Raw genomic sequence first — 22,610 nt, 5'->3', positions numbered from 1 at the left:
AGACACCTAGTGTCGCTTCTCTGACAAAACGTGGAGAGAGCAACAGAAGGGGAACCATAAATCATAAGGATCAAAACTTGGTGGGATGGTCTGCAATCACATGTGATATACATGAATTTTCTCTGAATCCTTCAGTGCCCCCGAGTGAAATGTTCATATGGATTTCACAGGGAAATAACATTTTAAGCTGTAGTTTTTCTCCAAATGTATATGCACTTTGACCCGCCTCCTCCTTAAAATCATGAATTATTGATCAATGGCATTTACAATTTTGGCTTTGACCATCAGATATTCAAGTTCACAAGTAAAAATAACAAAACAAATCTAAAAACTAAACATTTTGAGGCGGGGACCTCTAGTTGAGTTTACATGGAATTACCAATTTTATTTTATTAATTTTTTTTGTCACTAAATAATTCCCATACTATCATTTGTGTTATTTCTCAGTTTTGATGACTTGATTATTATTTTAAAAGTGGAAAATTTGTGTGTGTGTGTGTGTGTGTGTGTGTGTGTGTGTGTGAGTTACAATTTGGTAATTACAAGGGTATTATACTATAAATGTGGTTTATGAGGACATTTCTAGTGTCCCCATTATTCAAATCCCTTAATAAAACATACTAAACAAAGTTTTTTTGTAATGTAATAAGGCAGAAAGTTTTTTTTGTGAGGGTTAGGTTTGTGTGTGTGTGTGTGTGTGTGAGTGTGTATGTGACGCTTTCATTCAATAAATTTCACTTGATAAAAACCTCCTGTCCCACTTTCATAGGTTCACCCTAAAATATGGGAAACTTACATACAATTGTTGGATCCACATAAATGTATCACTTTAGTGTAAGTGTAAGAAATCTAACTGTAATTAAAATTCTGTCAACATGTTCTCACCCTCGGTTGTTCTAAACCCATAGGATGTTTTTTTTCCCCATTGAAGACAAAAGGAGGAATTTTCCTAAATGTTTAGCAGAATTTAAGTCATTATTATTATAAGCTGAAAATCTTCTCCTCTTCCAAAACACAAATCTCATTACTACTTGAACATATTCAAACCTGGTTTGTTAGTTAGAAAGTTACAGTGGATGGGAAAATATCCAGTGAGTTAAGAAAAAACTACCTTTTACTACTAAAAGACTTGGAATACAGCGTACTAGTCATATAGTCTACTTATAGTAATTTTATTGGGTATATTTGAAACAGAGTGTTATAAAGGGAGAGAGAGCATGTAAGTAAAAGATCCATGATGTTTCATGCTTTTCATCTACATCTGTGTTGATGTAACAGTTCCCCTTCTGTCGCTCTCTTACGTTGTGTCAGAGAACGACACTAGGGGTCTCTCTTGAGCGCCGATATTCACCTCTGTACTATGAAAAAAGGCCAATGAGAGTTGGCAGCCAGTATTTGCATGTCCCGCCCCCGGACATACGGGTATTTAAGCAGCGCAAATACGGGAGTTCATTCAGAAAATTTCTTCGGAGCCGATGGTCGTGTTTGCAGTCTGCTGCGTTACTACACACCGAGTTCCTGCTATCCTCTGCTGCATGCTGTTGGATTCTGCGGCGCACAACAGTGGCTTTCTCCTGGTTGCACGGCTGTGCACTTCCTGCCCCTGAGCGCATCGACAGTTGCAGATAGAAAGATCTCTCACGAGTCTTTCATTCATAAAAGAGTGATTTTATTTAAAAGAGTAATTTCCTCTAAAAGAGCAAAAACACAGCGGCGTTGAACGTCCTTTTCAGGACGCCGTCTTTTTAAAGATGCCTTTCCGCCCCTGTGTTGTTTCTGGATGCGGTAGAGTACTCTCCGCTTCCGACGGCCACAGGCGTTGTCTCGTGTGTCTGGGCAGCGATCACACCGAGGCTGCGTTTGTGGATGGTTCATGTTCTCATTGCGAGAACATGACCATGACAACGTTGCGGTCACGGCTTGCTTACAACCGTAAGCAAGCCACTCCAGCCGCCCCCCGCGTCGCTCCTTCTTCCCACGGGATTGAGGACGATGCGGCTGGCGATGGAGGTGATTTGGGGATGGCAGCGGGTTCAGCTCCGCCGGGTACGCCCCCTCCGACCACCCGCGCCCCAGCACGCTCGTTGACTCCCGTCCCCGCTCGAGGTGGCGGGGACGGGCCAGTCTGCCAGTCTGCCTACCCTCTTGCGATGGAAGCAGATGAGTTCGCCGCGACATCGGAGGGCGTGGGCTCTGACGCTGAGGGCTCCTCTGGGCTGCCGCCTTCGGGCTTGCACGCCCAGCAGGAGGCCGACGCGCAGATGTCCGATATGCTTTCCCGGGCAGCCAATAGCGTGGGCCTGGATTGGAACCCTCCATCCTCCCCGCAGCCATCACGGCTAGACGATTGGTTTTTGGGCGTGGGGCGCCGCTCACAGCCTCGCCCCCCCAGTACCTTTCTTCGAGGAATGCCTCGCTTCCTTCAAGCCAGGCACCGTGGTCCCGTTGAAACGTTTCCAACAGCTCCTGGGGCATATGGCATCCTCCGCGGCGGTCGCGCCACTGGGTTGATGCATATGAGACCACTTCAGCACTGGCTCCAGACTCGAGTCCCGAGACGAGCATGGCGCCACGGCACGCACGGCGTGGAAATTACCACTGCCTGCCTCCAAACCTTCAAACCCTGGACAGACCTCTGCTTTCTTCGGGCAGGGGTACCCTTGCAGCAGGTGTCCCGTCGCGTTCTGGTTACAACCGACGCCTCCAAATTGGGTTGGGCCGCCGTGTGCAACGGGCGCAGCAGTCGCAGGCCGGTGGAACCAAGGCTCGCTGCGCTGGCACATCAACTGCCTAGAGCTGCTGGCCGTTCGCCTTGCCCTGAAGAAATTTCTTCCGATGATTCGTGGCAAACATGTCCTGGTCAGGACAGACAGCACCACGGTGGTGGCTTACATAAACCGCCAAGGCGGAGTACGCTCCCCCCACATGTCACAGCTCGCCCGTCGTCTCCTCCTTTGGAGTAAGCAGCGACTGGAGTCGCTGCGCGCCACTCACATCCCTGGCAACCTCAATGTGATAGCGGACGCGCTGTCAAGACAAACCTTGCCTGGCGGAGAGTGGAGGCTCCACCCCCAATCGGTCCAGCTGATTTGGGACAGGTTCGGCAAGGCCCAGGTGACCTGTTTGCCTCCCAGGAAACCTCCCACTGTCCGCTCTGGTATGCCCTCACAGAGGCTCCCCTGGGGACAGATGCTCTGGCTCACAGCTGGCCCGTGGGTCTGCGCAAGTACGCTTTTCCCCCAGTGAGCCTTCTTGCACAGGTGCTATGCAAGGTCAGGGAGGACAAGGAGCAAGTCACTCTGGTGGCCCCCTACTGGCCCAACCGGACGTGGTTTTCGGATCTCACGCTCCTTATGACAGCCCCTCCCTGGCGAATTCCCCTGAGGAAGGACCTTCTTTCTCAGGGACGGGCACGCTCTGGCACCCGCGCCCAGACCTCTGGAAACTCCACGCCTGGTCCCTGGACGGACGCGGAGGGTCTAGCCGCCTACCTTTAGCCGCCATAGACACTATTAACCAAGCCAGAGCCCCTTCGACCAGGCATCTTTACGCCCTGAAGTGGCGCCTGTTCGCGAACTGGTGTTCTTCCCGAGCCGAAGACCCGCAGAAGTGCGCAGTTAGGTCAGTGCTCGTGTTTCTTCAGGAGAGGCTGGAGAGGAGGCTGTCCCCTCCACCCTCAAGGTGTATGTTGCTGCTATCGCGCCCACCATGACACGGTAGACAGCAAGTCTCTTGGCAAGCACGACTTAATCGCCAGGTTCCTAAAAGGTGCCCGGAGGATGATTCCCTCCCGGCCTAACCTATTTCCCTCCTGGGATCTCTCGGTCGTCCTGAGGGGACTCCGGAGACCCCCTTCGAGCCGCTTGACTCAGTTGGACTCAGGGCCCTCTCTCAAGACTGCCCTGCTGATCGCGCCGCCTCCATCAAGAGGGTCGGGACCTGCATGCGTTCTCTGTTAGCGACGCCTGCCTGGAGTTCGGTCCGGCAGACACTTTCGTGATCCTAAGACCGCGACCGGGCTACGTGCCCAAGGTTCCTACCACACCCTTCAGGGATCAGGTGGTGAACCTGCAAGCGCTGCCCCGGGAGGAGGCAGACCCAGCCCTCTCACTGCTGTGTCCGGCACGCGCCTTACGTATTTACCTGGACCGCTCACAGAGCACCAGACGCTCTGAGCAGCTCTTCGCCTGCTTTGGGGACAGCAGAAAGGGAACGCTGTCTCCAAGCAGAGACTCGCCCACTGGGTTGTCGATGCCATTTCCCTGGCTTATCACACCCAGGCCATGCCCCCCTTTGCGGGTCCGAGCCCACTCCACCAGGAGTGTTAGGCCCTCATGGGCACTGGCTAGGGGCACTGCCCTAGCAGACATTTGTAGAGCTGCGGGCTGGGCAACACCTAACACTTTTGCGAGATTCTACAATCTCCGAAGTTGAGTCAGTTTCGGTCCCGTGTTCTCTCAGGTACCGAGCCCGTAGAACTCGGTGACACGCCGATGATCTGACCAGGTGGATCGCTTGCACCCAGCTCCTTCCCCTAACCAGGGGAAACAGTGCACCTTCTTCCCAGGAGATCCCAGGCTTGGGACACTGGTTGGCTCCTCCCTAGCCCTTGCGGGTCGCAGTTCTCGCGGAGGGACTCGCCGACCCAAACCACTGCGGTACCGCTTAGCTACCCTGTACTGGTATAGGGGCCCCACAGGTAAGGCCTCCTGCTCGGACTCCCCTGTGTGTAAAACCACGGTTCTGTCCCCTCACGTGAGTTGACGCCGTGTTTCCCTTAGGCAGTCACAGCTACCTCAGGTGCCGTGCTGTATGCTCCCCCTCTCTGAGGCTGGTGGTACCACCAAGACTACTGTTCCAAGATAAGGCCTAGGTATAGGCCATGCGATGTATGTGCCACTCAAATTTGCCTCCCTCCGGTAGGTGTGGCCTCCGCAGGGTCTTCCCCGCCCTACCAAGGGCTAAGACCCCCTTCCCTCAATGCGCGTAAGGGCCCCGGCCGTAGTTGCTCTATGCGAGAAACATAGAGAGAAAAGAGGCCCAGCCAGGCTGGCCCGCTCCCATGTTGGCGGCCGTCACCTTGTTCCCTCCTCCGGGTAACGATAAGGAATCCTGATGGCTTAAATGGGGCATTGGGGAAGGGTACGCGCGGCTGATACAGTTGGTCGCTCTGCACGTAGGAATACCTGCTCGCTCCTGTATCAGCGGATCACCTACACGGCTCAGCGCATGGCGCTTTTAAGTGGACCCCTAGTGTCGCTCTCTGACACAACGTAAGAGAGCGACAGAAGGGGAACGCCTAGGTTACGTATGTAACCTCAGTTCCCCGATGGAGGGAACGAGACGCTGTGCCCCCTTGCCACGCCGCTGAGCCGAGCCCCTGTTGTGGCCGGACCATTTCCGGCTCCTCAGAAAAATCCTGAATGAACTCCCGTATTTGCGCCGCTTAAATACCCGTATGTCCGGGGACGGGACATGCAAATACTGGCTGCCAACTCTCATTGGCCTTTTTTCATAGTACAGAGGTGAATATCGGCACTCAAGAGAGACCCCTAGTGTCGTTCTCTGACACAACGTCTCGTTCCCTCCATCGGGGAACTGAGGTTGCATACGTAACCTAGACGATTCAGCTGTAATGGTGCAGATATTTAGACCTGGATGTAATTTGTGGAGGTAGAACTCTCTTTTTGACCAGCACAGACACCTTGGGCTCTCGACAGACTATAAGTAATAAATACACACAAAAATGAATTTTTGAAATTTATCCTAGGGTCAAAAGCTTATGTCAATATTTATGAAGATGCTGTCACAGAGGAACTGAACCAAGCGAAGGTAGGATCCAATCGCGGGACTTTGTTGACTCAACTGGTGAAGCAATAACAGAACAATCAATAACAGGAAAATAATGGTAGGAAAACAAATCTAGTAATCCACAATGAGGATATCTAGACACCACTAGGAAGATATATACACACAGTGAATATAATGGGGGACTAGACAAAGGTTGACTGAACTAGGAAGTCTATACACTGGTGGCCAAAATTTGGAACAATGTACAAATTTTGCTGTTATGGAAAGAAATTGGTACTTTTATTCACCAAAGTGGCATTCAACTGATCACAATGTGTAGTCAGGACATTAATAACAAGAAAAATTACAATTAAACTTCAACTACTTCAAAGAGTTCTCATCAAAAAATCCTTCACGTGCAGCATTGACCGATTTGCAGAATCTTGACATTCTACCTGTCAGTTTGTCCAGATACTCAGGTGACATTTCACCCCACACTTCCTGTAGCACTTGCCATAGATATGACTGTCTTGTTGGGCACTTCTCACACACTTTACAGTCTAACTGATCCCACAAAAGCTCACTGGGGTTAAGATCCATAACACTCTTTCCCAATTATCTGTTGTTCAATGTCTGAGTTTCTTTGCCCACTCGAACCTTTTCTTTATGATTTTCTGTTTCAAAAGTGTCTTTTTCTTTGCAATGCTTCACATAAGGCCAGCACCCCTGAGAGTCTTTACTGTTGTACATGAAACTGGTGTTGAGCGGGTAGAATTCAATGAAGCTGTCAGCGGAGGACATGCGAGGCGTCTATTTCTCAAACTAGAGACTCTGATGTACTTATCCTCTTGTTTAGTTGTACATCTGGTCTTCCACATCTCTTTCTGTTCTTGTTAGAGTCAGTTGTCATTTGTCTTTGAAGACTGTAGTTACACCTTTGGATGAAATCTATTTTTTTTTAAGGCAGTTTCAAGCATTGTATTGCCTTCATTCCTCAAAACAATGATTGACTGATGAGTTTCTAGAGAAAGCTGTTTCTTTTTTTTGCCATTTTTGACCTAATATTGACCATAAGACACACCAGTTTATTGCACACTGTGGCAACTCAAAAACAAAAACACAAAAACAATGTTAATTAAGTTGGCTTGTGAAAGCCAACTTACTGAAATCCTACTTAAACTTATTATTATTCCGCTTATTCTTCTTAGCGGTGAAATTTCTATATCTAACTCCTCCTAGAGCTTTAACTCCACATACTCCAAACTCGGCTCAGACACTCAAACTGTTCTGACTCGAGTTGCTATATCTTTTCTAACTGATCGGACTTACGGTTTTCCTAAAAATGACGATCAAACTCGGAAAAAACTCCAATTGACTTAACATTGCGGAATGTTCAGAAATTCAAATTCCAACTGACATTTTCACACACACAGACAAAAAGGGCCTGTCAGCCCTGCATCTCTCCCTCTCTCTCTCCCTCAGAGGATTTCTTTTATCAAGCAGCCAAAAAGTAATGACCTAAAATCTTCCTAGCCACACGCTAAAACATGCTAAAAACGTGCTAGCATCTATCTGAGGGTCAATATCTATCTATCTATCTATCTATCTATCTATCTATCTATCTATCTATCTATCTATCTATCTATCTATCTATCTATCTATCTATCTATCTATCTATATATCTGAGGGTAAATATCTATCTCTCTCTCTATCTATCTATATCTATCTCTCTATATATCTAAGGGTAAATATCTATCTATCTATCTATCTATCTATCTATCTATCTATCTATCTATCTATCTATCTAGCAACTAAGTTAAACTTTTTAACACTACACTGTAGAACTGGCTCATTAGAGTCATTCATTTGGGAATCAGACTACACTGCTCACACTGTATGTTTCACACTGTAGATTCAAAAGAACTGGCTCATTAGAGTCATTCATTTGGGAATCAGACTAAACTGGTCACACTGTATGTTTCACATTGTAGATTCAAAAGAACTGGCTCATTAGAGTCATTCATTTGGGAATCAGACTACACTGGTCACACTGTATGTTTCACATTGTAGAGTCAAAAGAACTGGCTCATTAGAGTCATTAATTTGGGAATCAGACTACACTGGTCACACTGTATGTTTCACATTGTAGAGTCAAAAGAACTGGATCATTAGAGAGTCATTAATTTGGGAATCAGACTACACTGGTCACACTGTATGTTTCACACTGTAGAGTCAAAAGAACCGGCTCATTAGAGTCATTAATTTGGGAACACACACAGACAAAAAGGGCCTGTCAGCCCTGGATTTTGTATTGAACATAGCTCTGGATCACAGTGTCATAGAGACAAGGGGCGGGCTCATTTTACTCAGACGACCAATCAGTCTCTCGGGATCATTGTGAAGCTATCAAGCCACGCCCTAGCAACAATTTAAAGCACCTTAGCAACAACTCCCATAGACTTCTAATGAAAGATATCAAAGGGATATCTCCGGATAGAAGTGTCATAGAAACACAAGGGTGATCTCGTTTGACTCGGGGCAGCAAACAGCCAATCATGAATCACCTCAACACTTCCTAGCCCCTCCCTAGCAACCATTGTCGAGCACCTTAACAACCAAAATCCATAGAGGGATATCTTCCATTCTGAATGTCACAGAGGCATGGGAGTTGGTTTATATCATTCATACTGACAAGCAGCCTTTGGAGTTTCATGATTGGCAATGGTCAAGCCACTCCCTAGCAACTAAACAGAGTACCCTAGCAACCGTTTAGCAATAACTATATCTCTGCACCAGAAAATCAGAGCGACTTCTGGGTTCATTTATTTCAATCAGGATGGCAAGGAGACTTGATAAATATCACTATGGTAACTGCCTAGCAACCACATGGGGTTACCCTAGCAACCGAATAACAAATCACATATCTCTGCACCAGAAAATCAGAGAGACTTCTGGGTTGATTTATTTCAATCAGGATGGCAAGGAGACTTGATAAGTATCACTATGGTAACTGCCTAGCAACCACATGGGGTTACCTTAGCAACCGAGTAACAAATCACATATCTCTGCATCAGAAAATCGTAGAGACTTCTGGGTTGGTTTATTTCAATCAGGATGGCAAGAAGACTTGATAAGTATCACTATGGTGACTGCCTAACAACCAGATGGGGTTACCCTAGCAACCGAGTAACAAATCACATATCTCTGCAACAGAAAATCGTAGAGACTTCTGGGTTGATTTATTTCAAACAGGATGGCAAGAAGACTTGATAAGTATCACTATGGTAACTGCCTAGCAACCAGATGGGGTTACCCTAGCAACCGAGTAACAATTCACATATCTCTGCAACAGAAAGTCGTAGAGACTTCTAGGTTGATTTATTTCAATCAGGATGGCAAGGAGAGTTGATAAGTATAACTATGGTAACTGCCTAGCAACCACATTGGGTTACCCTAGCAACCGAGTAACAAATCACATATCTCTGCACCAGGAAATCGTAGAGACTTCTGGGTTGGTTTATTTCAATCAGGATGGAAAGAAGACTTGACAAGTATCACTATGGTAACTGCTTAGCAACCAGATGGGGTTACCCTAGCAACCGAGTAACAAATCACATATCTCTGCAACAAAAAATCGTAGAGACTTCTGGGTTGATTTATTTCAAACAGGATGGCAAGAAGACTTGATAAGTATCACTATGGTAACTGCCTAGCAACCAGATGGGGTTACCCTAGCAACCGAGTAACAAATCACATATCTCTGCAACAGAAAGTCATAGAGACTTCTAGGTTGATTTATTTCAATCAGGATGGCAAGGAGAGTTGATAAGTATAACTATGGTAACTGCCTAGCAACCACATTGGGTTACCCTAGCAACCGAGTAACAATTCAAATATCTCTGCACCAGGAAATCGTAGAGACTTCTGGGTTGGTTTATTTCAATCAGGATGGCAAGAAGACTTGATAAGTATCACTATGGTATCTGCCTAACAACCAGATGGGGTTACCCTAGCAACCGAGTAACAAATCACATATCTCTGCAACAGAAAATCGTAGAGACTTCTGGGTTGGTTTATTTCAATCAGGATGGCAAGAAGACTTGATAAGTATCACTATGGTATCTGCCTAACAACCAGATGGGGTTACCCTAGCAACCGAGTAACAAATCACATATCTCTGCAACAGAACAACATAAAGACTTCTGGCTTTGTTCATGGGACTCAGGGTAGCAAGGATCAATCAATCTATCTATCTATCTATCGGAGGGTCAATATCTATCTATCTATCTATCTATCTATCTATCTATCTGTCTCTCTGTCTGTCTGTTGTCTATCTATCTATTTGAGGGTCAATGTCTATCTATCTATCTATCGATCTATCTATCGATCTATCTCTCTCTCTCTATCTATCTATCTATCTATCTATCTATCTATCTGAGGGTCTATCTATCTATCTCTGTATCTCTATCTATCTGAGGGTCAATATCTATTTATCTGTCTATCTGTCTATCTGTCTGTATGTCCATCTATTTATCTATCTATCCATCTATCTATCTATCTATCTATCTATCTATCTATCTATCTATCTATCTATCTATCTAGCAACTAAGTTAAACTTTAAACTACAAACTACTTTAAACTTCAAACTACTTTAAACTTCAAACTACTTTAAACTATAAACTACTTTAAACTATAAACTACTTTAAACTCATTTAAACTACTTTAAACTTCAAACTACTTTAAACTATAAACTACTTTAAACTATAAACTACTTTAAACTATAAACTAATTTAAAGTAATTTAAACTTCAAACTACTTTAAACTTCAAACTTTCTGGTCCAAACTTTCACAAGCCAACTTAAAGTTTGTACTCAAACTTTTTAATCTAGTTTTAATTTAATGAACCAAATATCTTTCAACTGTGTTTGATATAATGGCAAGTGATTTTCTAGTTCCAAATTAGCAGTTTAGCATGATTACTCAAGGATAAGGTGTTGGAGTGATGGCTGCTGGAAATGGGGTCTCTCTAGATTTGATCAAAAATTCCTTCTTTTTTTCAAATAGTGATGGTGCTGTTTTTTACATCAGTAAAGTCCTGAATATACTTTGTGATCAGTCACACTTTGGTGAATTAAAGTACCAAATTCCTTCCGAAAAAGCAAAATCTGAACATCATTCCAAACTTTTGGCCACCAGTGTATATACAGATGAATAGCTGATAGGGGAACAGGTGAGAATACTAATCAGAAGTCTGGAGAATTAGATCGAGGTAGGATGGCATAGGAGACACACACACACACACACACACACACACACACACACACACACACACACACACACACACACAGAGTAAAGGCACAGACACATTACAAACAAAGGGTGAATTCTCTAAACAGTTATACAATTTTAGAGTAAAACCTACATCTTATTCACATATCACCCACAGTACTGTAAGTAACCCCGTGCGTTTGTATATTAATAGTTATACCGTTAGCACTTTAAAGTAATGTTCCCTTTGTCACAGGTTTATGAAGGGGTTAAATAATTAATTAATTAAAAAGTAATTTACAAATGCATTATAAATCATTGATATGGGGTTATAACATTAATAAAAAAGGGGACTTAAATGCAATATAGGTGATAAATGTTACTTATTCAGAATCAGAATTACTCAACATTAGTAACCAATAAAAATGTATCTAAATGTAAAGTGGACACATTTGAGGAATTTAGTAAGGATTTAGCAACATTAGAAACCTATATACATAAAGTTCAGTATGGTTTAATGCTCATCAGACTTTATTATGATATAGGCTGTGAATGACCATGAAGAGCTGAATAGTGTTTCTGCAGAGGATTTTTAGGTAACTAGGACTAGGTAAGTTGGTAGCACCGTTCTTTTGACATCAATGTGACAAGGAAAACATGAGTGAGTCAAGACAATGAATATAAACAAAAGGAGGACTTTAGCTAAATGTGTCAGATTCACACACATGAGAGCTATTTGCTTGATGAAATTAACGTTGCTCTATTGCTGCTCGAGTTAACAAAAGTGTATTTAAAATGGATTGAGTATATTTTTATGGCTAGGGCTGGTGCGATGGAGATGCGAGGTCAGGGTCGGCGCCATGAGGGGCCCCAGGGGGCCCCAGGGGGCCTGGCCCGGCCACCTAGGTCACTGTGCCCCCTCACCTCTGGTCAGCACACCACCCTGCCTCGTAACGCGATTTCAGCCGCTGAGTCTCAGCAACAGGCAGGCTACCACTGTGCCCTCTTATTCCTGACATATTATAATTAACTACATATATATACATATATATATATATATATATATATATATATATATATATATATATATACATATATATATATATATTTTTTTTTTTTACTATTTTGTAAATGTATTTAGTTTTACCATGATTAAATAAGCTTTGCATTTGCACTCTTGACAGGCGATTAACTAAATTACGTCAGCTTGTATGTATGTGTGCGCAATCTCCGCAGCGAAGATTAATTCTGCATTCTCTGGTACACAGTTACAGCGAGCACGAAAGATACACCTGTCCCAGCAAAATGGAGTCGACAGGTAAACAAGAACCTGAGTATGTAATTGAAGAAACAACTGGAGCCAACTTCAATGATAAAGTGGAGCTACGCAGGCTGTACTTCAGTGCTTTGGATCATATTCTTGGTGAAATAGAAGTGCGTTTCAGTGAACGTAATTCAAAGTTTGCCGCAGCACTTGCCGCTCTTGACCCAGAAAATGAGACCTTTTCGGATGTAAAGTCCATAAAGCCCATCATGGATTTAACTAATTCTACCATTGTGGAAACGGAGTGCATTGTTGCAAAGCAATATATCTCCAGAATCAAAACGGAGGAAAGCCAGCAGATGATGACTACTAGGAGACTTCTCTATGAACATCACAAAGTAGGCCTACTTGAAGTGTTTTGTCCGCACTTAAACTCGCTGTCACATTCAGGGCCTCTACCGCTATGTGTGAGAACTCATTTTCTGTGCTCAAGAACGAGTAATGAACCACACTAGGGTGACCACCTGTCCCGCATTCTGCATTCTTCCAATTCGAAATTGGAAGCTTTCCTGCAAGCAATAAGCAGTGTCCCGCATTTCAGTTTTGTCTGTATTATCTTTTTTATTATTATTATTATTATTTCGGCATCATTTTATTTCATCGTCCTTTAATTACAAATTCACTATAAAAAAAAGTTAATAAGAAAACTCTGAACATGTGCAGTGCAGCCTTTTTTTCTTGCCAGAGCGGGAAAACGCTGGGGAAAAAAACTGCAACAGAAAAATGGGTCTGTCCGTAGCTCCCGAGAAGAAAATGTTTCTTTGTTCGTATAATAAATAATTGGAGAAAATATATACATGGTTAAAACCAGTTACAGGTGACCCTAAAAAAGGAGAGTGCAGGTACCTAATACAATAATAGTAAGTTATCTCTCCCTCGTGTCCCGCATTGTCCCGCAAAATCAGGTCTGCTGACCTGCAACAGAGCAATAGCCAGGTGGTCACCCTAAACCACACCCGTAAGGCTTGTGCAACTTGCATTTGAGCGGGACCTTACAAAGAAAATACGCAACAAATGGAAAGACCTTGTTCTAAGGAAGTTTAACACTTCCACTCGTCGACTGCAGCTTTTCTAAAGGTAGGATGTGTTTTTGCTTTTTTGTCTTTGTTACTGATTGATTATATAGTCAGTGCTGGTCCTTATTATTTATGAGAATGCTGTAGGCAGCGTTGCTCTGTATCGTCACGTCGGGTAGATGGTGGCATGATGGTTGTTGTTGTTATTTAAATTAAAAGTGGGTGTATTATTATTTTTATTATTATTGAGGGTGGGAGAGGTAGGCCCCCCCAGTGACACATCGAGGCCCCTTCGTTCCGTATGTCCTGGCGCCGACCCTGTGCGAGGTGTGGTGCGAGCTTTCCAAATAGTTACCTGTTAGAACAAAATAAAAGAATGGTTAATACCGTTCTTTTTAAAATGACAGTACTCTGCACTATGTGGTGTGTGAAATACCAATTGCAGTGTTGCCAGATCTCACAAGAGAAGCAAACAATCTGCTCTGGAATAATAAACTCAAAATAAGCCACTTGCCTTGAAATTAACAAAGAATTAGCGGTTTATCTCAATAGAAATCATAACAAGCATACAGTTAATTCAAAGTTAAGTAAAATGATCTGAAAAGATCTGCTTCTGAATCAAAACCCGGCAGCATCAAATCTGTTTTAATGCATCATATCTCACAATAATTCAGTGTAGATTTGGAAACAACTGAGAGAAGTACTTTTTATAACTAATAATGTTTTCCTTGTATCTGAATTAGCCGTGCATGTATATGTAGTAATTATACATAGTTGTTTAAAAAGTCTTCATTCAGAGAATACAACATCCACAACAGATAATTAGGCAAAGAAATGTGTGATGCAGCAGTTTCCTTCAGGATCAAAACACATGTATAATTTTAAATAATTTTTAAAACTACAAAAAAATTGTAGTTCTAAAAATATACTGTGATAAACCCTTTAGTTTCATGAAAAAATTATTCGAACAAAAGTAATAGGTTATAACTGGTTTCACCAAAATACATTGCGCAGCCTTAAAGCCCAGGGCACCCCCGGGCAGTCAAGGGCCCCTGGGCATTGGCCCGGTCAGTAATACGTCCCTGCCCCTAAGGAATTGGTGCCCTAGGCAGACTGTGTAATATGCTTATAGGGAGCAGTGGTACTGATTGTGGCTGCAATAATTGTAGTATGGCAAAGATTTTTTTTTCTTTCTTTTTTTCCCCCTAGAGTTTCTGAAGTGCAAATAAACAACTCTATCAGAGAATGCAATTAAGTTTTTACCGAATTCACCAAAAAAATTTTTTTGACAGAGACAGAATGTCTACAAAGGTGCATTATCTCTAACTGCAGTGAACTCTGATTTGATTTGAAGTGAGACCTCTAATGCAGATGGGCTGGGTGCCCGTCCAGGTGCCTTTAGGCTGACACGTCCTCTGTGCATTGCCACTCAAAGCATAAGAGTGGTTACAGAAGAAATCCACTGTTTCAGGAAAGAGGCCTAGCAACAACTCATATTAACCTTGATACAATGGTGGTGGAGGGGGACAATGTCTCCCTTCACCATCTAAGAGAGAAAGACAGAGGGAGAAAATGTGAGAAAGAAAGAAAGAAAGAAAGAAAGAAAGAAAGAAAGAAAGAAAGAAAGAAAGAAAGAAAGAAAGAAAGAAAGAAAGAAAGAAAAAAAGATTTTAAAATCTTAGCAAAGATGAATAGTAAAATAATAAAAATAAATTAAAATATAGCTACGAGCAGACGGGCCCAAGCATCATGGGTCCATTTCCACTTTTGGAAAACAATAGGAGGACACAGCAACAACTCAACATTAATGTAAACATGGACCCTAATCATATGAGTAATAGACATGTGCCACCATTCCAGTTTGACTACAACTTCACAACATTTTCCATCAGCTGTGTCTAAACAATTTAAGCAATTTGGTTAAATGTAAGAGAACATTTTCAAAGTCTGTTGTAAGTTCCACATTTCCTGCTGCCAGTTGGTGGCGCTATGACCGTGACCCACAATAGCCACGTCCATGTGATTAACCCCCAAGAAAAAAACATACAAGTAAATTTTGATCTAAATCACACAATGCATGCTAAATATATCTATCTGTCTGTCTGTCTGTCTTTCTGTCTGTCTGTCTGTCTGTCTGTCCACATATATATCTATCAATCTATCTGTCTGTCTATCTATCTATCTATCATCAATTTTAAATTGTAATTTTACATTTTTTGCTGATTAATTTGAGAATTTAATATAATTATTTATTGAAAAATATATGTAGCTCTAAAGATTATATTGTAATGAAGTTATTTACCATTTTTCTTCATCCATTAACCGGCTTTAAATTAAATGAACAAATGTAATTCATGGCATTAGGTGTTAAGATAGATAGATAGTAGATTTTAATATGAGTACAGAAGTCATTTAGGCTTGTAATTTCGTTGCAATTCTGTTTTTTTTTTTTCTGTTCACTGTCAAAATAAATGAAGTACATTAACTTTGAGTCTGCATTCGATTTTTTGGCCGATATGTGCTTGTTTTTAACCTCTTATTTGAACCTTTTATTTGAAAGATAAAATGTAACACAAATAATTACTTAAGATAGACAACATTTCTCAACAAATACATTTATTGAACACTTGACCAATCTGCACTTGTACACTTAAATTAAAAATGTATAATGTAAAAACATATTTTATAAATAATGTATAACAAATATATTAAATAAACGAAGCAGGTGTTCCGAACTGATCCGAGACACGAAGGTTGAGATCCAAATGCAGCTTTAATTAAGGGGCAATCCAGACACGTAATCCAATATTCAGAGCATCCAAGAGAAGCACAGGCATAACTAGGGATGGGTATCGTTAAGGTTTTAATGGTATTACTCTTACCGATACTGCTTATCGATCCGGTACTTTAACGGTATTCTTAACGGTTCTTTTTGTTATATATATTAAACAAAGATAAACGTTATATAGGCACAGTGATTTAATTTCAGGAAGGTCTACTAACATTACTGTTCAGGTGTGGTCTAAAAAGAAATCTAATAAAGTAATCAATTGTAAAATAACACTGCATAGTTTATCATAGATAGATTAATGCTTATTAATGCAGAAGTTATTCATTCAAGGGCTGTAAGTGATTTTCTCTTTGCCTTTTGTTGTTTGATTCGCAGTAATGGCTCAATCGTCACATGTTTAATAGACAGCTTCCCCTTTAAGACCGAGTCTAATAGACTCCTGATGCGCCATATTTTCTCCCAACTATTTCCATAACTACGTCCATTTAAGACATAAACTGTGTTTAAGTGAATCTCCAAGCCGGTCGTTTTGACATATTCTTGTGTATAGTTGATCGTTTAGACGCGCACATGAAACCCAAAGTAGTCTATACTTTGCTTGTCTCGTTGCTGTGTGTTTCGGAGCGCGCGCCGCCTTGGGAACGGTCTCTCTTGTGCTCTTTTTATTATTAAACGCGTCCCTCAGTTTAGCAACAGTAGCTAGACTGCATTTTACAACAATCACCGATCGTGCTGATTCTGACGTTAAGTTTGAGTTTTAGGGAGGAATGTCAGTGCACCGCTGTGAAGGGAAGGAAGTTTTGCTAGACAGAATGCGGCTTATGTATAAATATTATTTTTATAATCTTTGGAAGGCGAAATCTAAAATAAAATCAGACTAATATCACAGATCTAAACCAGGCCACGTTTGAACGTTTAGTTCTGTCACTCATTAAGCGGGGCTCTTGTTGTGCTCGCTGTGCACGAGATCTCTCTCTCTCTCTCTCTCTCTCTCTCTCTCTCTCTCTCTCTCTCTCTCTCTCTCTGACTGCGAATAGCTAAATTGCATCACAGACAAATGGTTTCATATTATTATACATAGAAATGGCTGGCGAGATAAAAGAACTTTCTCTTTATAGCAATAATAAATGTATTTTCTTAATTTCTCCAGTACTGACAGCAGAACCGATAACGTCCGAGCTTACCAAAGCCAGTCCTTCAATAGCCTATAGTGCGTTGGTATCTTTTTTATTACTTATTTCTCTGCATTGTGTGACAACCCTCTCAAATATAAGACACACAAACAGAACAAATAAAAGTCTCAGATTCACTGTTCTCTCTCCCTCGTGTCACACTGGTGGAGCCGGCACACAATCAGTGTTTCCATGGGAACGGTGATAGATCTCGGGGAGATGCTGATCACAGCAATGGTTTACTTGCCCATTACCATCTGCTCCACACTGATTGCACTCCCTACTTATTCAATGTGTGTCACCTCCTTATTTGCCCATTTATTGTTCTCTTTCATGTTAACTGTTCTCTCTTGTAGCATGCTCGTGTGTCTGTTGGTTGCCACTCTGTAGAGGTTTGGTTACCTTCCTGTTTGCCATCACCCTCATTCATGTGTTCATGTGGAGGAGGATTCCTCGGTCTCTGCCTGCGTTTCAAGGACAATATCATCTGGGCTTTGCTTCGCAATCAATGGACTCTCTTCGGGTTGTTCCTGACTTCCACAAAGCACACATTTATCATACGAACACACCCTTCACTAGCACATTGCGGCTCACTGGATTTCAGCCTTCTGCCGCCGGAATCAGGTGCACTTTATCTTGACATTGAGAACTTTGTTAATAAAACCATTGAACGGTCATCGCTGCATTTGGGTCCTTTGTCTTATGGCAATGAATAAAGGAATTTCACTTTTCCGCTTGTTGCAACGTAATAGATACATTGCCACAACTATAGTTTGGTTATCAAATTACGCTGTATTTAAGAAATGGCCAAGTAATTAGGCTAGCTGGAATTACAAAATGGCTGAATTTGCTGCTGCTTTTCTCAAATATTGCAATGCAATTTGCTGTATCTTTTTGGGTTGTTTTGCAGTGAAAACTCACAAATCATCATTATATACAGTACATCTGTAATTGTGTTTACTACATTTGAAATGCAATTACATGTAAATATTTTTGTGCATAATAACTGAATATGCAGTTAGCAACAAAAAAATTTAAATAATAAAAATGCATACAAAAATATCATATATTTAGGTGAAAGCTGTGGGGATTGAAAGACCCTTAATTATTTTTGTGTTATAATTTTTTTCCTCAGAGAATGCAATAAAACTTAGATGTACAATAAATCTGTAAGCTAAAAGCACAAACGAGGATTCAATAATTAGGCCTGTTGCCATTATTACATAGTCTAATATTTAAATCTGGCATATGGCCATATACAGCCACAGCCAATGCATTTTAAATATAGTCCTTCAGTGTGATTCATGTCATTAAGAAAACACAGTTTCACAATGAATAAGACACCCTATGCCCATCATATATTACGTGGCAGTCAACTAATAATACCAATTGACATTTTAAAAACACGTCCACGCACGAAAGCCAGACCCAAGCAGGTCTAATACCAAGAAAAGGATGTCTAATATTTGCTATTTAAATTTTGCTTGCAATAAATGTAGTTTTTTCAGGATACACGGTTACTTTTCAAAACTTGATCAGACACTGAATGCTCAAGCAGCCTAATTTACACTTCAGATGTTGCTATAATGATGTGAAAATAACTTAACAATTTACTTGAAGTGAAAATCAGCCCTCCTTTCCTATTTAATAAATCAATCACAAGATCATGCAGAACATCACCTGTTTTTATATCCATAAGGATCTCTTTCTCAACGGCAATACCAGCAGTGACAGTTGACTCCTCAGATCTCGCGCTCTCCGCTTTCAAATTACGTCACTAAAAGTGTGATTGTGACAAGGCCAGCTAGAAGGCCTCGACTGGCACATATCCTAAAGACCACACCCACAAGAACAAATAAATCAATCTGATTGGCTGATGAATCTTGTAACTGTCAAAGGACATGTGTTTTTTGTTGTTGAAATTTGTATTTATGTTTTTTGTTATAAATTAATGTCAATTTGAGTTCATTCAATTTAAAAATAATCAAAACGATATTCAGAAGCCGGTATTTATAATGTATGCCCTTTGAGGTGTTTAAAGTTAGGGGTTCTTTAAGGAGGATTTACGTAGAAAACGTGATGTCACATGACCCGGTTCAGTTTGGAGCGGGTCTGCGTCATTTTGGGGTCAATGAACATGGATGCAGAGAAACGACATGTAGTCTGGAAAAGAATTGCCTAATCTGCATGGTTTGAGAGGCGTACACGGTAATTTACCTTTATATATATTTTATAATGTTGTTTTATATTATTTTACGTGCATGATGTGATGTGCTATTCATGATGTTGATTGGATTTTCATATTTTCTGTTGTCATTCACTTGCATATCATAGGACATTGGCACGAGAGACTTGTAAAGGACTGAGAAATGCATATTTTGTATATGTTTTTATTTCTTGTAGTTTTCACGGTGTCTATGGTGTCTACTGAAGAGAGAGTAAATAAACAACAGAAGACATCTGTATGAAGCGTGGCCTTTATTTCGTCAGACCAGTGCAGCTATAGTGAAAACGTGACGCCACAGCCGACAGCTTAAAGAGTGGAACGGCATCGGCTGGATGAGAAGAGATCGCGGGCGCATCACGTACAGAAGAGACGTCGGATACGAAAAGAAAGCACGATCGCGGGACTGTCGCGTGGAAAGAGAAAGCGTCAGAGACGAGGCTTACCGTTATGCACGCAATTGTCACCGCCAGGGAAGTACCGCGACCGGACCAGTAGAGGGCGACATTTATCAGCGTAGACTACAGCTTTGCAAGTATCCTTTCTACAGGCTACAGAGAACAGTGTTTGTTTAACTCCATCACTGTTACAAGCAGATGAGTGCTGCTCTGCAATTAACAGCAGATTAGACTGTGCTGCTTTTACATTTTTATGTCAAAAAGAAAAGAAAAAAGTAAAGATAAATTATTTGTATTTATATTGTTGATTTTTACAGCCTAATTGGTGTGTATGCTTTACAATTGACATAGTGGTGAAGTTACAAGGTTCACAAAAGTGTTATGCTAAAAAAACCTTTGCAATGTCAGTTCATGGAGAAAAATCACAATATGATGAATCAAGTGAGATAACTGAGTCCCTTCAGGCAGAGTTGACTAGCTTAAATGAACAGTTAAGATTTCAAAATGATGATGCTGAAAGGGAAAGATTAGAGTCACTCATAGCTGATATTCATGCTAAAATACAGTCACTTCAAATAGCAAAACCTACTGCTTCCACTTCAAGAAGAGATGAACCCAGGAAATCTTCACGAGAGAGAAAATTAACTCCAAAAATGCAAGAGCTTAAACAGCAAGAAGTTTCTCAGAAGGAGAGTAAATTCAGTAAGTTGTATGAAAGCTGGAAAGAACAAGTAAGAACTGCACGTACAAAACTTAAGGATGAGTGCTCTGACCAAGACTTGGGTGACATGATGGATAGTGTTGAAGGGCTGGAAACTCAAGTGAAAAATATGTATGAACTTATGCGATCTCAATCAGTACCTTCAACTGAGATTAGAAGAAAAATTGATTCCTGTACAGCAGTAACAACCGATTTGATGAGGCTGATGAAAGTACGTATGAGTGAAGTGGGGCAAGAGGAATTTGATGCTAGTGCAGAAGAGGCCAGAATTCGTATGGTGCTTGACAAAGAGTATGCTAAGTCAATATTTTCAGTTACAAGCTCCAAGTCTACTATTCGTAGTCACCGTTCAAGCTACTCATCAGAACAGCAAAGCATCTCTGCAAAACGAGCAGAGTTTGCTGCACAGTTGGCTGCAAAGCAGGCAGAGATAAAGATGGAGGAGGCTATTGCTGTTCAAAGACAAGAACTTAAAAGATTGGAAAATGAGCGAGATATTCAAGTAATAGCTGCAAAGCTCAAGGCATACTCTGAAGCTGACTCAGATGAGCCCAATAACAAAAGTAAAACAGCACGCAGTGAGGTAGTTAATTGTTCTCCAGTATCTTTTAAGGAGATTAAAGAGGAAAAAACAACCCATTCTGATAGGGAAGCCTCAGTAGTACAAGCCCTACATGACACAATGGTTCTCAGCAGACTTCCTGCACCTGAGGCCTCAGTTTTCTCAGGGGACCCACTTAAGTTCTTAGAGTGGAGAACAAGTTTCAAGGCATTGATAGAACAGCGATGCACAAATTCAGCTGATAAGTTGTTCTATTTACAAAAATATGTCAGTGGTGAGGCACGATCTGTATTGGAAGGAAGCTTCTACAGAAAGGACGATAAAGCCTATGATCAAGCATGGGAAGCACTGAATTCTCGGTATGGCCATCCATTTGTAATTCAGAGTGCTTTTAGAGAAAAACTGAATAACTAGCCAGTCAGTTAAACTGAGAGAGTTAAGTGACTTTCTGACTGCCTGCAGCAATGCCATGCCACACATCAAAGGGCTTCAGGTGTTAAATGACTGTGAAGAGAACAGAAAAATGCTACAAAAGCTCCCTGATTGGGTGACATCTCGTTGGAATCGCCATGTTACAATCCAGTTAAGACAAACCGAGGAATACCCTAATTTCAAGGAGTTTGCTGAATTTCTGGCTCAAGAAGCAGAAATAGCCTGCAACCCTGTAACATCCTTTCACGCCTTGAAGCTCTCTGAAGAACGGCCATCTAGAGAAGTTAAGCGCTCAAAGGCTAATGCATTCATCACAAATGTGAAAGCATCAGACAAACCAAGCACAGTGCCGAAAACATACAGTGTTGAGGGAAGCAACTCAGCGTTTTCAAACAGACCCAATAAAGTAAGCGCAGCTCCTTTATGTTCATACCTAGTCACTTGCAGGTGTTGTGGGGAAAGTCACTCCATCTACAAATGTCAAACGTTTGCTAGTAAGTCTGTGGAGGACAAGAGAAAGTTCATATTTGACAATAACCTGTGCTTTGGCTGTCTTAGGAAAGGACACAATTCAAAGGATTGCAAGAGTAAAGCTACTTGTAGTATTTGCAAGAAACATCATCCAACACCACTTCATGAAGACCGTCCGTCTTCTGCAGTACTTTCTCGTGTTATGCAAACAGAAGAAAACACATCTTCCCTTTCATGTTGCATAGACAGTGGTAACGGTGGGAGCACATCAATGATAGTGCCTGTATGGATTTCTTCAATGGACAATCCTGAAAGAGAGACCTTAGTTTATGCTCTACAAGATACCCAGAGTAGCAACACCTTTGTAGACCAAGAGGTATGTGAGAGGATGGGGGTAGTTTCAGAGCCTGTCAAGTTAAAGCTTACTACAATAATGGGAAA

Source organism: Xyrauchen texanus, chromosome 46, assembly GCF_025860055.1.
Source record: "Xyrauchen texanus isolate HMW12.3.18 chromosome 46, RBS_HiC_50CHRs, whole genome shotgun sequence".
Classification (NCBI taxonomy): domain Eukaryota; kingdom Metazoa; phylum Chordata; class Actinopteri; order Cypriniformes; family Catostomidae; genus Xyrauchen; species Xyrauchen texanus.
Note: the sequence above shows the minus strand (reverse complement) of the source record.